This window comes from Suncus etruscus, chromosome 5 (assembly GCF_024139225.1).
Source record: "Suncus etruscus isolate mSunEtr1 chromosome 5, mSunEtr1.pri.cur, whole genome shotgun sequence".
Lineage (NCBI taxonomy): Eukaryota > Metazoa > Chordata > Mammalia > Eulipotyphla > Soricidae > Suncus > Suncus etruscus.
Window position 1 is genome coordinate 63,801,325 of NC_064852.1, and position 15,300 is coordinate 63,816,624.

General features: G+C 42.0%; 1 non-coding gene across 1 annotated transcript; it reads right to left on the minus strand.

Moving 5' to 3' along the window:
• Positions 1 to 6,845: 6,845 nt before the first annotated feature.
• Positions 6,846 to 6,986, minus strand: LOC126010399 (U4 spliceosomal RNA). The gene has a single exon (XR_007496433.1). It is a non-coding gene; the product is annotated as a U4 spliceosomal RNA (small nuclear RNA).
• Positions 6,987 to 15,300: the final 8,314 nt, after the last annotated feature.

Consider the following 15,300-nt stretch of genomic DNA (forward strand, 5'->3'; position numbering starts at 1 on the left):
CTGTAAACCATAGTGTCAGGAAAGAATGAGAAAGAGAGAGAGAGAAAGAGAAGCAAACTGCCTGTCCCAGAGACAGGAAGGGGTGGAAGGTGGAAGGGAAATGGGCAATTGGATAATTCTGTAACCACAGTGCTTAAATAAAGAATAAATAAATAAAATTATAAAAATAAAATAAATAATAAGTCTTTCTATGTACCATGAAGTGTTGATATGAAGAGCAGGGAATAAGTTTAGTGATAGAGTATATGCTTTGCAGGGATAAGACCCTGAGTTTTATCCAAAAAAAAAACTAACAAAAATTAAAATGATGGGTCTATCATTTCACAAGCAATTTTATTTGGATGAGTGGTAAGCAGTCAACAAAGTTGAGGTTCTGCCAAGAAAGAGGGAACAGTGAATAGTGGAGGTTGGGAGAGTATCAACAGCATAAGCCACACACAAAAAAGAGGAAGACCTTTGATTTGAATTCCAATTTCAATATTTACCAGTTGTGGAAATGAACCCTGAGAGTCTAATTTTTGGTTGTTTGGTTTTTGTTTTTGTTTTTTTGTTTTGTTTTGTTTAGGGGCAACACCCGATGATTCTCAGGGGCTATTCTTGGCTCTGCACTCAGGAATTAATTACTCCTGGTGCTGAGGATGGTGTGCATAATGGATGGAATTGAACCCAAGCTGGCCAAGTGTAAGGTAACTACCTACTCACTATACTATTGCTCCAGTCTGAGAGTTCGTTTTTTTTTTTATATGTCTACCCAAATAAGTATTTGTAATCTGAGCATTAAACAAAAATGGGGGGCAGAGTTTTCAATAGTTCAGTGGTTATGATATTTGCCTTGTACAAGTCCAACACAGGTCCTGTCCCCAGCATCCCATATGCCCCCTGCCTCTGTACAACCAGGAGTAATTACCAGGAGTGCAGAGCCAGTAGTAACCCCTGAGCACCAGTGGGTATAATCCCAAGAACAAAATATAAAAACAAAAACCAAAGAATGCATAGTGTGGGTGACATTTAGTAAATGTAAAATTAGTACATAGTAACTGATAGCAGGTGCATAATTAATGCCTAATGTGAACATCATCCTTAATATGCAGTAGGTGCATAATTAAGTGCAAAGTACTTGGCATATAGCAGATGCCTAATTAATGCAAAGTTCCTGACATTCTAGGGGGCATAATTATATGCATAACATCTGACATGTACAAGTAGTAGATGCACAAGTAGTAGATTTCTTCATTCAGCTTCCTTTAGATACTGAGCTCCTGGGTCTGACAGCAATCCTTTCATCTTGGCTACCTTGATGAATGTCTGGCACTGAGTGATCATTTCATAGCAGCTTATTAAGTGAAAGGACAAGAGAACAGTCCACTCAGTAACTGGCACCTTTTCCTTCTCCAGCATATTAAGACTTATGCAACTAACTGTGCCATCCATTCTTGCTTTGACCCTAGAACATTTAGCTCTCTACATTTCAATCACAGAACAATCCTTGGGCCTTCGGAGAGTAAATATCTTTTATCTGTTTTTAAAAACTGATTTTTATCTTGATTCTCCATTTTCCTTGTTCTTGGATTTTCATTCCTACCTCTATTTTTATTTTTGTTTTGCTTCCCAAGAGTATTTCACTGCAAGGTCCTTGGGGCAAGCCGCTGCTTTTAAACAAGATAAAGCAAAACAAACAAGTAGCCTTTACCAAATACTAGATTAGGAAAAAGAAATGGAGAGGAGGGTGCTGAAAAGATATCAAAGCCTTTCTGCCATTATTAAATGATTTTTTTTCCTCCAGGCGCTTCTTGGTAGCTCCCAGACTTTACATCAGGCTTTGTTCCAAGGGGATGGGGGTGGCAAAGGGAATACTGCAGCCTGAAAGACATCCAAGGAAAAAGGCTTCATTTAGAGGCAAGCCCACATTACACAGTTGGCAGGGCTAAGCTGAACGTTCTCCCAGCTTCCAGGGGGAAATGAAAGACATTCCCCCCATAGCTTCTCTTTCAGACCCTCACAGCTGGAAGGGCAGGAGCGCCAAGTTCCGCCCTTTTCAATGCAGGTTGTCACTTGGATGCCAGGATCTGCTGATCTATGAACCAAACAGCCAACGTGAGAAAGAGGCCATCGCGCATCTTTTTGCTTATTCATCATTAAATGCTCCATTGAACGCAAAAGAATCCAATTTCCCTTTTTCTCTCTTGCCATAGCTCAAGAACACCACTACCGAGTTGTGTGTTTTTTTTTTTTTAATTACAAAGAAAAGGAAAAGAAAGAAGCACAATTTCCAAGCAGACCCAGTCATTTGTAATTCTGCACCTGAGGCTGTGTGTGTTTCATGGAATCTGAGAACAGGAAGGGAAGCTGGGGATCCCCTACAGTGACCCTCTTATTTTACAGATGGACAAGCAGGTGCTTGGAGAGGTAATATGACTCAGGCAAGATCACAGAAACTAAACCCCCATCTTCTGATGCCTGATCTAGTCTTTACTTACTACTAAAGACTTTTCATGAGCCCAAACTCACACACCCTTGGAAGATTTAATATGGCAAATAGCCGGTGACCTTGCCCCGGGGCTTCTGTTGCTTTAAACCAAAGACTCAAATCATAAAGTTTCAAATAGTAAAATTCAAGAGGCTGGTTCATTTTTCTTGTCCTACAGAATAAAATAGTTTACAGACTGACTTTCCCGAGCTCACAAATAAACTGTGTGCTAACTGTGTTTGGAATTTGCTATTTAGAACGCAGGATGTGTTTTTCTTCCCGGGAAATCACATGATCCAATGCGGTTAGATGCCCTGGCCAGGTCACAGAGGCTGACTTAACTAGTAAGTCACCACAGTGGAATTGAAGCAACTTTACATCTCTTTGTTTTCAAGCAAAAGGTCATTCCAGTTTTTAAGTAGGAATAGTGGAAACTTAACAAGACCCCTGCTCCCCACAAGCCCTACAGGGAGCCCATCTTAGGCAAGGGCTAGGAGGTAGAATCCAGAATTGGACATGGGTTCTGGATGGAACTGGCATTGCTTCTTCTCTGCAGTTAATAAATGAGCTGGTTCCTCAACCTCTCTGGGCCGCTTAACAATGAAGGTGATTATAATACCTCACAAGTAAATTATTAAGTACAAAGGAAAACAATTCATGAAAAGAACCTATTAAAATGCCTTGCTTCTATAGCAAGCAATTATTTATGAATGTGACTGAGGCTGGATTTTTTTTTTGCAGCTACTAAACTGTATTTAAACACAAAAATTAATCATAAGTAAACTTACATGAAAATTTACACCTCTTTGAACAATTACAATTAAACAAGTATATAAAGTATATAAGGGAAATATATAAGGGAAAATTCTCAACTTTCTGCAATTCATTCTTTTTTAAGAAATGTGTTTTATTTAGGAGCTAGAGTAATAGCTAAAAGAGCAGGTATGGTATTTGCTGTGAATAACCCAGGTTCAATCCCTGGCATCCCATATGATCTCCTGAGCTTGCAGGAGTAATTTCTGAGCGAAGAGCAAGGAGTAACCCCTAAGTGCCACTGGGTGTAGCCCAAAGCCAAAACAATTCATATTTTTTATTTAAACAACTGTGATTGACAAAGTTATTGATAGTTGAATTTTATTTATTTATTTATTAATGATTTTTATTTTGACCAAAGTGGATTACAAATATTTCACAGTAATATTTTAGGTACATAGTGACATTGAATCAGGGACATTCCCACGATCATTATTGTCCTCCCTCCACCCCTGTTCCCAGCATGCATCTTGTATCACCCCTCCTTTGCCCCACCCCCTAGTATAAGTGGTCCCTTCTGTGTTTAGCTTGTTGTAGATTGGGTATCGATTCTCTTGCAGTTGGCTTTGGATTTGGTGTTTAAGTCTGATCATTGTTTCTTCTTTTTAAACATTTTATTTTTTAATGTTTTTTATCTTTATTTAAACACCGTGATTATAAATATGATTGTAGTTGTATGATTTCAGTCATGTAAAGAACACCCCACATGGGACCGGAGAGATAGCACAGCGGCGTTTGCCTTGTAAGCAGCCGGTCCAGGACGTAAGGTGGTTGGTTCGAGTTCCGGCGTCCCATATGGTCCCCTGTGCCTGCCAGGAGCTATTTCTGAGCAGATAGCCAGGAGTAACCCCTGAGCGCCACCGGGTGTGGCCCAAAAACCAAAAAAAAAAAAAAAAAAAAAAAAAAAAAAAGAACACCCTCCCTTCACCAGTGCAACATTTCCACCACCAATGTCCCAAATCTCCCTCCTCCCCACCCCACCCCTGCCTGCACTCGAGACAGGCTTTCTATTTCCCTCATTCATTCACATTGTTAGGATAGTTCTCAATGTAGTTATTTCTCTAACAGCACTGATCACTCTTTGTGGTAAGCTTCATGTCATGAGCTTCCAGCCCTCCTCTCTTTTGTCTCTGAGAATTATTGCAAACATGTCTTTCATTTTTCTTAAAAACCCATGATAGTTGAATTTGAGACATATAATATTTCTTTTTTTTTTTTTTTTTTTTTTTTTTTGGTTTTTGGGTCACACCCGGCAGTGCTCAGGGATTATTCCTGGCTCCAGGCTCAGAAATTGCTCCTGGCAGGCACGGGGGACCATATGGGGCGCCGGGATTTGAACCAATGACCTCCTGCATGAAAGGCAAACGCCTTACCTCCATGCTATCTCTCCGGCCCGAGACATATAATATTTCAATAGCAGTCCCATGGTCAGTATCAACTCCCTTACTTAGTGCTCCCTTACTCTATTCCCTTGCCCACCCTTCCCCCAATCCTTGCCTGTCACCTTGACAGGTAAATTACAAAGTTTGGTGATTAAAGCTCAGATCTCATGTTTTTAGTGTTGTTGAGTCTTTGTATGTATTGCTGTATCATTTTCCTATATCACCAATACAACCAAAGCCCTGACTTCTGTTTCCCTACTACTTCCCTTTCTTATCTCTTCCAATCCACCTGATTTCTTTCCTAGGGTCAAGGGTGATCTAAACACCTCCTTTTACTACATTGCATTTTCTCATCCAAAAATTCTTGTTATCATAGACAAGTGAACTCTTCCTGTATTTTCTTTCTCATTTTGGCTTACTTCAATCAACATGATATCTTCTAGTTTCAACCAGGTTGCAACAGATTGGATGGTTTTTTTCATTCCTCACAGCTTCATAGTATTCCATTATGTACATATACCAAAGGCTAGTTTTGTCTTGTTCTGTTGAGAGATAGAAGGGATGGACTCTGGTACTGCTTGGCAGAGCTGGGATGCTTCTGTTTGCTGTGGGATTGGGGAAGAGAGGTGGGTAGACTCCAACTGAGGGGTGCCTAATGGGCAAGAGGGAGTGAAATGCCCTAGGTTTTTTATATAGAAGTGGCCGGGAGGTGTGAGGCACTGAGTGGTGCCCCATTGTTCTGCCATGCAACCCCGCTACTGACAAGGCTGTTCATCAGTATACAGGCACAAAGACTACTACCTTTGCAATCCTCCATCCTATGTAGAGGACCATCTCTTGCACCCCATAGTGTGCATCAGGGTTTTTTCTAGTCTCATGTCCATGTCTTAAATGCCCAAGGCAGTAGAATAATAAAACTCCCAATGGGGTGAGCTTTAGTATCAGAAGCAGTGAGATGGGGGAAGGAGTTAGTGCATTTTTGGTTTGCTTTGCATTACATAGGATTAAACCCAGCCTCTCAAGCCTGCCAGGCATGCCCTTCTACCACTGAGCTACATTCTCTAGCCCTAGTATGTGTGCAAGTCTTTAAACTTTTGTTGCCTCTGCCCTAAAGCAAGCTCATAAGTAGCAGAGGAAGCACATTTGAGAACATCTCAGTAGGGGGTCTTTCATTGAGATCCTTCCATGCAATTTTCTATAGATCAATTTACCCTAGTTCAAACCTTCTCATGACTCTACCACCCATGTTACTTTTACCAAGTTATTTAGGGGCTCTGTCTCAAGTCCCCTCACCTAAGTAACACCAAGAATCCCAGTATTTGGGACCTGGTCACTACACAATGAGGGTTAACTGCTATCAATGTTATTATAGGCAAAATGGAAATGCTTTAAATCTGTTGGTAAGTTGGTAAAACTGGTAAGTTTCAAGTCTGTTGCAGGCTTAGTTTCTGAAGTTATTTTCTTGGGGTTCTTGTTTGCTTGTTTTAAAGCAATTGATGATTCATTGTTGCAAAGGTACCAGAAAAAGGGCCAAACCCTACTGGTAGGAGAATAAATTTATAGTCTCTCTGGAAGGTCATTTAGCAATAAGTTTCAAAAGCTTAAAGCTTTGATCCCACAATTCCACTTCTAGGAATTTATCCTGAGGAAATAATTAAAAACTGGCTGAAGTTTAATGCATAAGAGTATTCCATGCAGTACATTTAAAACAAGAACAGACTGCAAACAGTCTTAGTGTCTTAAAATAAAGGATTGATTAAGTAATGACCCGTACTCACAATAGAATACCATGCAAATATTAAAAATCTTTTTTTGTTTACTTGAGAGGATTTTTGTTATGTAGAGAACAAACATGTAAACTGCATTTTTGCAAAAACATATATAAATTTGTGCATAACATCCGTAGATGTATATGCTTAAAATATAGTCCAGGGTTTTTTTCAGAGCTTACGGTAGCTATCATTATTTGGGGTGGGGGGGCCACACCTGGCAGTACTCAAGGTTACTCCTGGCAATGTTGGGGCAGGGAACAAGATATCATACTGAGCTTTCAACATTCTGTTGAAATAAAAAAATATGCAGGAACTATAGAGACAGCTCAATGGGGTAGAGCACATGCTTTGCCTTTAGGAGGCCCAGGTTTGATCTCCAGTATGATATCTTTTTTTGTATTTTTATATCAGTCTCCGTAGAGACTGTCAAAAATTGCCAATGCCAACTGTATTTCAAGTCAACACGGCGGGGTATTGGGAAAAGTTTTCAATTAGCAATAATCGCGCCTCAGATAAACCTCATTGGCTACGATACTGCCACTGTGCAAAGCTCAGTATGATATCTTGTTCCCTGCCCCAACATTGCCAGGAGTAACCTTGAGTACTGCCAGGTGTGGCCCCCCCACCCCAAAAAAAGAAAAGTATATATTATTTCATATCTGGATTTTAGATATATATTTTTAAATAAAATTATATATTTACAGCTTTCCCTCCTTTTGTGGTTATCAATGGGAGTCACAAGGTTTCTTGTGATTCTTGCCAGGGGCTGCACACTTTATTGTGACTCGGGGAAACATCTCTTGGCATATGGGGCTGTACGAGGGATTGAATTAGTGGCCTTATGCCCACAGGTGGGCTCACTACCACTGGCCTCTCCCTTTATCTGGTAGGAGAGATCCTATAGTACAGAGCAGTCCCTATATCTTGTGCTTTTATTATGTTTATTTGGGGAGGCAACACTTTACTGTGACTCAGGGAAACATCCCTTGGCATGTGGGGTGATGCCAGGGATTGAATTAGTGGCCTTAGGCCCACAAAGTGGGCTCACTACCACTGACCTTTCCCTATATCTGTAGGAGAGATCCTATATACAGAGCAGCCCTATATCTGGTGCTTTTATTTGGTTTATTGGACTATATGAGATGCTTTTATTTTGTTTATTGGGGTGGTACACCTAATGATGCTCAGGAGTTATTCATGGCTCTGTGCTCAGGGATCATATCTGGCAGGTGTGGGGGACCATATGGGATACTGGTGTTTAAACCTGGCTCAACCGCTTTCAAGGCAAGTGTCTTACTCACTGTACTTTTGCTCTAGCCTCTCTATTGCATTTATTTTTGCTTAACATTTTAAAAGAACTAATTATGACATATAAAAAGATTCTATAAAATGTTTATATAATTGAGACAACCAATAGTTGTTGGTAAGAATTTTCCAAATTTCTTTATTAGGAATATACTATTAACATCTTTATGTATGGGATAAAGATGTTAATATCTCAGGGATATGGTTCACTGAGTCCCACCAGAGTGATCCCTGAGCCCAAAGCCATGTTTAAGTCCCGAGAACTTCTGGGTATGGCCCAAAAAACAAACAAATAAAAATATTAAAGCTAAAATTCTTTTAAAAAATTTCCAAATGGGGCCAGAGAGATAGCATAGCTGTAGGGCATTTGCCTTGCACTCAGCTGATTCGAACAGATGGTGGTTTGAATCACGGCATCCCCATATGGTCCCCTCTGACTGCCAGGAGAGATTCCTGAGCGCAGAACCAGGAGTAACCCCTGAGGGCCACCAGGTGTGACCCAAAAAGTAAAAAAAATCTCCAAATGTCAATTGGGGAGATGGGTCCATGGAAAACAAAGCACAAGCTTTGTTTGTAAGAATCTTAGATTTAATCCCCAACACTACATAGTCCTTGGTGCAACCTAGGAGTGACCCCAAACACAGAGCTGGTAGCAACCTCCACCATCGGCACTGCCAGGTGTAACTCCAAAACACATAAACACATACCATATATATATATATATATATATATATATATATATATATATACACACACACACACACTCAAGAAATTTCTTATTCTGTCACAAGAGGAGGCAAATATTCTGATTGGCAAAATATGAGAAAAGGAATCACATCCAAGGATTGCCAGTAAGAAAGTACAAATAATAAAAATGACAAGCGAAAAAAGATAATAATAAGAGTCAGATTAGCCCAAACCTTTTATTAAAAGGAAAAGAGGCAGTTTGAACATATATATATATATATATATATATTGTTTGAATAACTCAATGAGAGCGAATCTTATTAATACATTGAAAAAGTACTTGCTTTCTTACTGGCAATTCAGAGAGAAAAGTGTATTATACAAATGTGTCCATTGGTTGACCACTAAAAAATTAAGTTATTTTTCTGGATTTTGTGAGATCTTTGGTATTATGAGCTTTTGAAATCTCATAATTTGTTGTGGTTTTCCCTAAATTAACAATCACATTTATACCTAAATCTTCCTTCACAAATAATGTTCTTAATTCCAAGAAAAGAGAAGTTCCAAGTTCATATAAACCAAGGACCTCAAAACTTAGATCTTCCCAAGCCAAGAACAGAAGTGGTAACAAATAGTCTTAGAGAGGATTTCAAAGCCAGATTAGTTTATGCCATCCTCAAGTCTGGCATGTTTTGTAACGACAAGACTTACCAGAGTCAAGAACCTTCAAAGGATTATGCAATACCAGAATATGTAATACTGAAACTCTTGGCATATAGGCTCTACAGGTGAAAAATGGGTCAGTTCACTAAAGATTTTTATTATTAAACTCTCCATATACAGAGAACCATAATTTAGGGGTTTGAGAGATACTGCAAGTGGCAAATTGCTTGCCTTGTAGCAGCAACCTAGATTTGTCTCTCAATTCCACAGAATCAGGAGTGTGACCCAAAACCCAGTCACTCCCCCACCACCCCAAATGGACTCCAACAAAATAGAAATGCCCTGATGAATTTGAAGCTCACATCAGTAATACACTTTTTCTGCATATCTCAAATGTTGCATGTGAAAGAATGGAAATACATCTATTCCTCTTACCTGAAACGCAAATGCCAATGAAATTTTTATTTGTTACATTTGACAACTCTATCTCAGTTTTCTTTGTGAGTCTGGGGGTGGGGATGGAATGCAGGAGCCCAGTTGGTTTTCCAGGTCTCCAATACAAGGTTTCTGTCTCTCATCTACCAGGGCAGCCTTCTGGGGATAAATGTCCTTCAAAGAAGGCTCCAGACAACACGACTCACATCGGATCTCTGAGAACCAAGTACTTTTGCCCCACTGCCCTCTGCAGTCATGCAGCTCTGGCTTTTCACTCCAGCCCTTACATCTGCCCAAACTGTGAAAGGGACAAGGCAAGCTTCCTGACACCCTTCTCACATAACTAGAGGTGAGGGAAACCGCAGAGGTGGTGGTGAGAACACATCCACACCAGCCCAGCCAGCCTTTCCCCCACTTAGACTGGGAATGAGGCAGGGCTAATGCTCACAGAGGAAGCAGCATGGTTCTCTGCATTTATCACATCAGGAATCTTAGCTCCTCCTGTGGATGGGCCTTCTTTGCCCTGAAGAATTTTTGTTTTCTGCTTCTTTGGGGGGGGTATTTTGGTTTTGGGGCCACACTCAATGACGCTCAGGGGTTACTTCTGGCTATATGCTCAGAAATAGCTCCTGGCTTGGGGGACCATATGGGACTCTGGGGGATGGAACCATGGTCCGTCCTAGTTAGCGTATGCAAGGCAAATGCCCTACCAGTTGCCCCACTGCTCCAGCCTGTTTTCTGCTTCTTGATATCTTGGGATCCCCAAACAACCAGAGAAAGCCCTTTGAACAACCAACTATAGGAGCTGGAGGGATATGACAACTGATAGGGCATTTGTACATGATGACTCAAGTTCAATCCCTGGCACCTGATATGGTTCCCTGAGCACCTCCAGGAGTAATTCATGAATGTAAAGCAAAAAATAACCCCTGAGTACCACTGGGTGTGACCCCAAAACAAACAAAAAAACGAACAACCAAACTATTTCTTTTGAAATAGTTTCTTTTTGACAGTCAGGGCAGCCACCCAGAAGGTCCTCACCCATGCTGCTTATACTTTCTGGTGCCCTTGAACCCCTGGATCAGTGAAAGCTAGAGTGCCTTGGCCTGGGAGCTTGGTGTTCTGCAGCAGATAGATTCTGGGTTTCTCACAGGTGAGCTGTGCAGAGGGGCTCGGAGCAAAATGGGAGTTAGTGGAAGGGAGAGAGCATGGGGCATTGGCAGGGAAAACCATGCAAGAGTGAAGGGGGAATTCTATTGTGGATTCAGTCTGTCTGTCTGAGATGTAAAGGGATCAAATCACACTGGAGGAAGGAGGATGGGGAGTCTAGGGAAGCTGATAGTGGACAAAGTTCCTAAAGGGTCCTGATTGTACCCAGCAAAAGTAAAACAGGAAAAACAGGCTGAGTGGGTTCCATTTATGTCAGGTCTTGTTTAAAAAAAAAAAAGCTTTATGAGTATGAGTGAACCTGCATAATTGTATCTCACAAGCTGTGTGAACATTAATTACTCAGTGAATCTGATGACTCGACCACAAAGCAGCCAGGATAGACACACTCAAGTCTTACTTTGTAGGATGCCTCATTGGCAACTGAGGTTCATAGTGTCTCTCAGCCAGCATGCCTCACTCCCACAGAACCTCTGAATGTTCTGACAAAGGCACTTGGAGAGGGGGAGATGGTACCAGATTACAGTAGTTATGTGGATGTATTCAACCTCATCACTAAGGTTCTTAGAGGTGGAGGACCTTTGTCAGCTCTGGTGGGGGAGAGAGGTAAGAGTAGGGAGCTGAGGCTGGGGGCAGGGAAATAAAAAGAGTAGGGATCTGCAGGGCTGAGAGGCAGGGGGCTCTGTACAAGATCCGAGGTAGGTTTCAAGGGCAGTCCCTAGCTGGCAGCTAGTGAGGAAATGAAGACTTCAACCACCTCTGGGAACTGAGTTCTGTTCATAGCAAGCACAAGAAGACAGGTCCAAAAGAGAGATTGTGGGACCAAGTGGGGCTCAGATGGAACGTATGACCTATCGATCTATAGAATAGCAGGCAGTGCTGTTTGAAGCCACTTAGCTTTTAATGGTTTATGACAGCAGAACTAGACAATGAATTCCCTGCCCAGAGTGGCCTCCCCTTTTATTGGGGAGAAAGGCTCTGTGCCTCCAGCTGAAAAGGAGGTTTCCTAAGTGGGCACACCCAAAAGCTGAACGCTCTGCAGAAGCAGCTGCTGTTTTCTGAGAACAATGAGTTGCTTGTTTGCCCGAGAAATAGGATGACACATCCACTTCACAAACAGCTCCGTCTGATGGGCACATTGTCCTATGCCAACTTTGTCCTTGAACACTTGCCGACTGCCCTCACTATATTTGCTGTGGTTTAAGCCCTGACCTCTTTGACTTTCCCATTTTGTTTAGAAAAACCTCCTCACCTCTTCTTATAGGAAAAGGACTATGTGGACAGAACGTATATTGGCATCACATTTCTCCCTTTGTGGCTCCGGGAGGAGCCCCTGCACAAATATCCCAATGGCCAACTTCATTAGACCTTTGGGGCAGAACAGGAAAGGAGTTGGCAGTGATCCAGCTCAACTCTTTCATTTTACATGGACAGAAGGAAGTGAGAAAGGAAGGAAGTGAGAAAAAGAACTCTGAAGCCAGAGAATCTCTCATCTGACCAGGGGAGCGGCTAGTTGATGAAATCCCACAGGATACTGTGTGACATCAACATTAAGAAGACAAGGAGGGCTGGGGAGATAGCTCAGGAGATGAAGTGCATGATTGCCAGTGCTAGGATATGTTTTATTCCCAACATTGTCCCCAACAAACATTACTTGGTGTGGACATGGTGGCTCCAGTGCTGCACGGAAAGCCTGAAAAATATATTGTTTTCCAACATAATGTCCTGTGGACATTAGCCTTGAACCATCAGACCTGCACCTCTAGGCTGAGTACCCTCAGAAGTGGAACCTTGGGCAACTGAGAACTGGGGGAAAAAAAGAAAGAAAAGAGAGGTGGAAGAAGGGGAAAGGGCAGGAAAAGGGTGGAAGAAAGGGTAAAGGAAGGAAGGAAAGAAGGAAGGAAGGAAGAAAGGAAGGAAGGAAGGAAGGAAAAAAGGAAGGAAGGAAGGAAGGAGGGATGGAGGGAGGGAAGAAGGGAAGAGGAGAAAGAAAGGAAGGATGGAAGGAAGGATAAAAGGAAGGAAGGAAGGAAGGAAGGAAGGAAGGAAGGAAGGAAGGAAGGAAGGAAGGAAGGAAGGAAGGAAGGAAGGAAGGAAGGAAGGAAAAGTTCATAGTGAAAAGAAAGTAGGTCCCATCAACCAAGAGGAAACTCCCAAGAGTCAATCAAGCTGCCCAGAAGCCCAGGACCCAACAGGAGCCTAGACCTCTTGTGTTTGAGCAAAATCAACCACAATTTCTACAAACTGTAAACATGTCTCAAAGTTACGAAATGTACATAGTCTTACCACACACTGATTATTTTTCAAAGGTAAGTAACTAAACAAATCTATTAAGGTTACAAACACCCCCAATTTCTTCAGTCACTGATTCAATTTCACTTTTCTTTCTCCTAGCTCTACCTTCATTTGAAACTTTTAACCTGTTGGTGACTTAAAACTTTCAAGCACCAGTATTAATGCTCCCTTTTCCCCTTTTGGCAAACAAAAAGAAGGTTATAAAAGATCCCTGCTCTGAGGATTTTATGCTTTGACTTCCTTAGACAGATGGAAAAGCAATGAAGGAGGAAGTGGGGTGGGCCTGGAGGCAGAACCTTGATGCTAAGATTCAAGGGTCCCAAAAGGGTCTCAGTCATACCGAACTGCCTCCTGCAGCTGCCCACCACCCTGCCATTCCTAAGAGACTGTCTTTGGTTGTTGAATTACTAAAGCAGTGTCTTCAACAATCTTGATCATCCACCCTCTGCTAGGCACTAGGTCCTAAGACAAGGGAGCTCCTCACCTTACATCTCATACCAACAGGCTTAAAATGGTTCCCCTTGTGCCCGATACTACTACAACCTGCCCCCTGACACAAGAAGCTTCCTTTCTTGGCCTCTGACCTCTTTTTTCTTCCAGGATCTATTTTTGATCCTATTCCTTGGCTCAGTAAATGTAGGGAGAATTCCAGACCAGCCTTAAAGGCAGTCGTCCCCTCCCCCTTTCTTGGCCTGGGCCTCAAAGCCAAGGCAGGCTTCTTGCCTACAAATAACACTCAGTGCTTCAGAGCTTCGGGTCAGTTTCAGCAGACGGTACTCTTCCTAGGGGACCGAGTCCAAACACCTGTTCTCTGGCACAGCAGAAGCCCCCCACCCAGGCCCCGGAAAGACAGCCCAGGATTTCTATCACTCTGGGTCTACTGACAGCGTGCTTGGCCTTCTCTTCTTCTCTGCAGAACATTCCATCCCCCTGCAAAGCCAGGATCTGCTGCTCTGTGCTGATTCATGCTAAAGCTCCTGCTTCACTCTGGAAAACATCTTTTCAGGCCGTGCCTTTAGAGAAAGGACTCTGCCATCTGCAGTGGAGCTATCCGGAAATGTGGGGAAATGGCCAAGCATTTATTTATGTCGACCATTGTTTGCTAAGAATATACAGGTGTTCTAATAATGGAGGTATCAACAAAGGAAAAAGTGCAGGATGGTGAAGAGGATGCGGTCAGATTAGAAAAACAAATCCCAAGGGCCTCCAGCCAAGGGGCCTCAGCAAGTCCTTTTCAGTTCATAGCCTCAGTTTCTTCCTCATTAAAAAAGAAATATAATATTTTAGAACTTGTTCTGCCAAATTAAGAGGCATGTAATGAGAATCAGTGTGAGGATGTGTGTGTGTTCTCAGACTCAGCAATCAGAGGACAAATTAATCCACATGAACAGAGGTCACAGCTCGGCCTTCCACCTTATGCCATAATGACAGTGTCTCTAGCACCATCCTCACTCCCAAATTCCACCAGAGATATTTTTGTGAGCTCTTGAGGATTAGGAGAACCCCTACATAAATTTGTTCTTGCTATAGTTTCACATCCCCGTATACCAGTACCCTTCCATCAAGTCAAATTTTATGGTCCTCAAAGTAGCCAAAATCAAAAGGTGTCAAAATCAAGTAGCTTTTTATCTGGTAGGGTTTCATCCTTGACTTGTGAAGCCAATTGAAGGAGAAGTTAGTCTTTTTTGCCATTTTCTGGTTGCTCAAGACTTTGACTTTTAGAAAGGCAAGTCCAAACATGAGGTGGGATGGGGATTATAGATTAGGTCCCTGACACAGACAGACAAATGCTCTCAGCTTCGTTTGTCAAATTGGCACCACCAAAGCACCTCTTGACTGTGTTCTCTTGCAGGGCCTGCTCTAGGCAGTGCCTTGTGTTCCCAGAAGAGAGTCTATGAATTACCCACAGTGTTTCCTCTTTGTACTTAAATCAGCCCAAAACTGTTTATGTTTGCAACCAAATCGCAGCCACTGCAGGGCAGAACTCAATTCCAAATGGTTCTTCTGGAAACAACCTTGTATTTTCTAAAGTACCATTAGGGGAACACTGTTTAAGCTTTACATACATGAGACATAATTATCATCACAATGAATTCACTTGGGTAATAGCCTTGTGAAGTAAGTGGCAGGGTGGTGATGACTGGAAGAAAACGAGCTCAAACTGGCAAGGCCAAATGCTCTCAATCTCCATCTTTACAGAAAGATTCTAGAGGAAAAGAGCTACATTTCAGAAAAGCAACCATGTAAATAGGAAACACCCTGCTTAGAAATGAGACTAACTACTTTCCCCCAATCATTTAATTGTGTCGGGTTT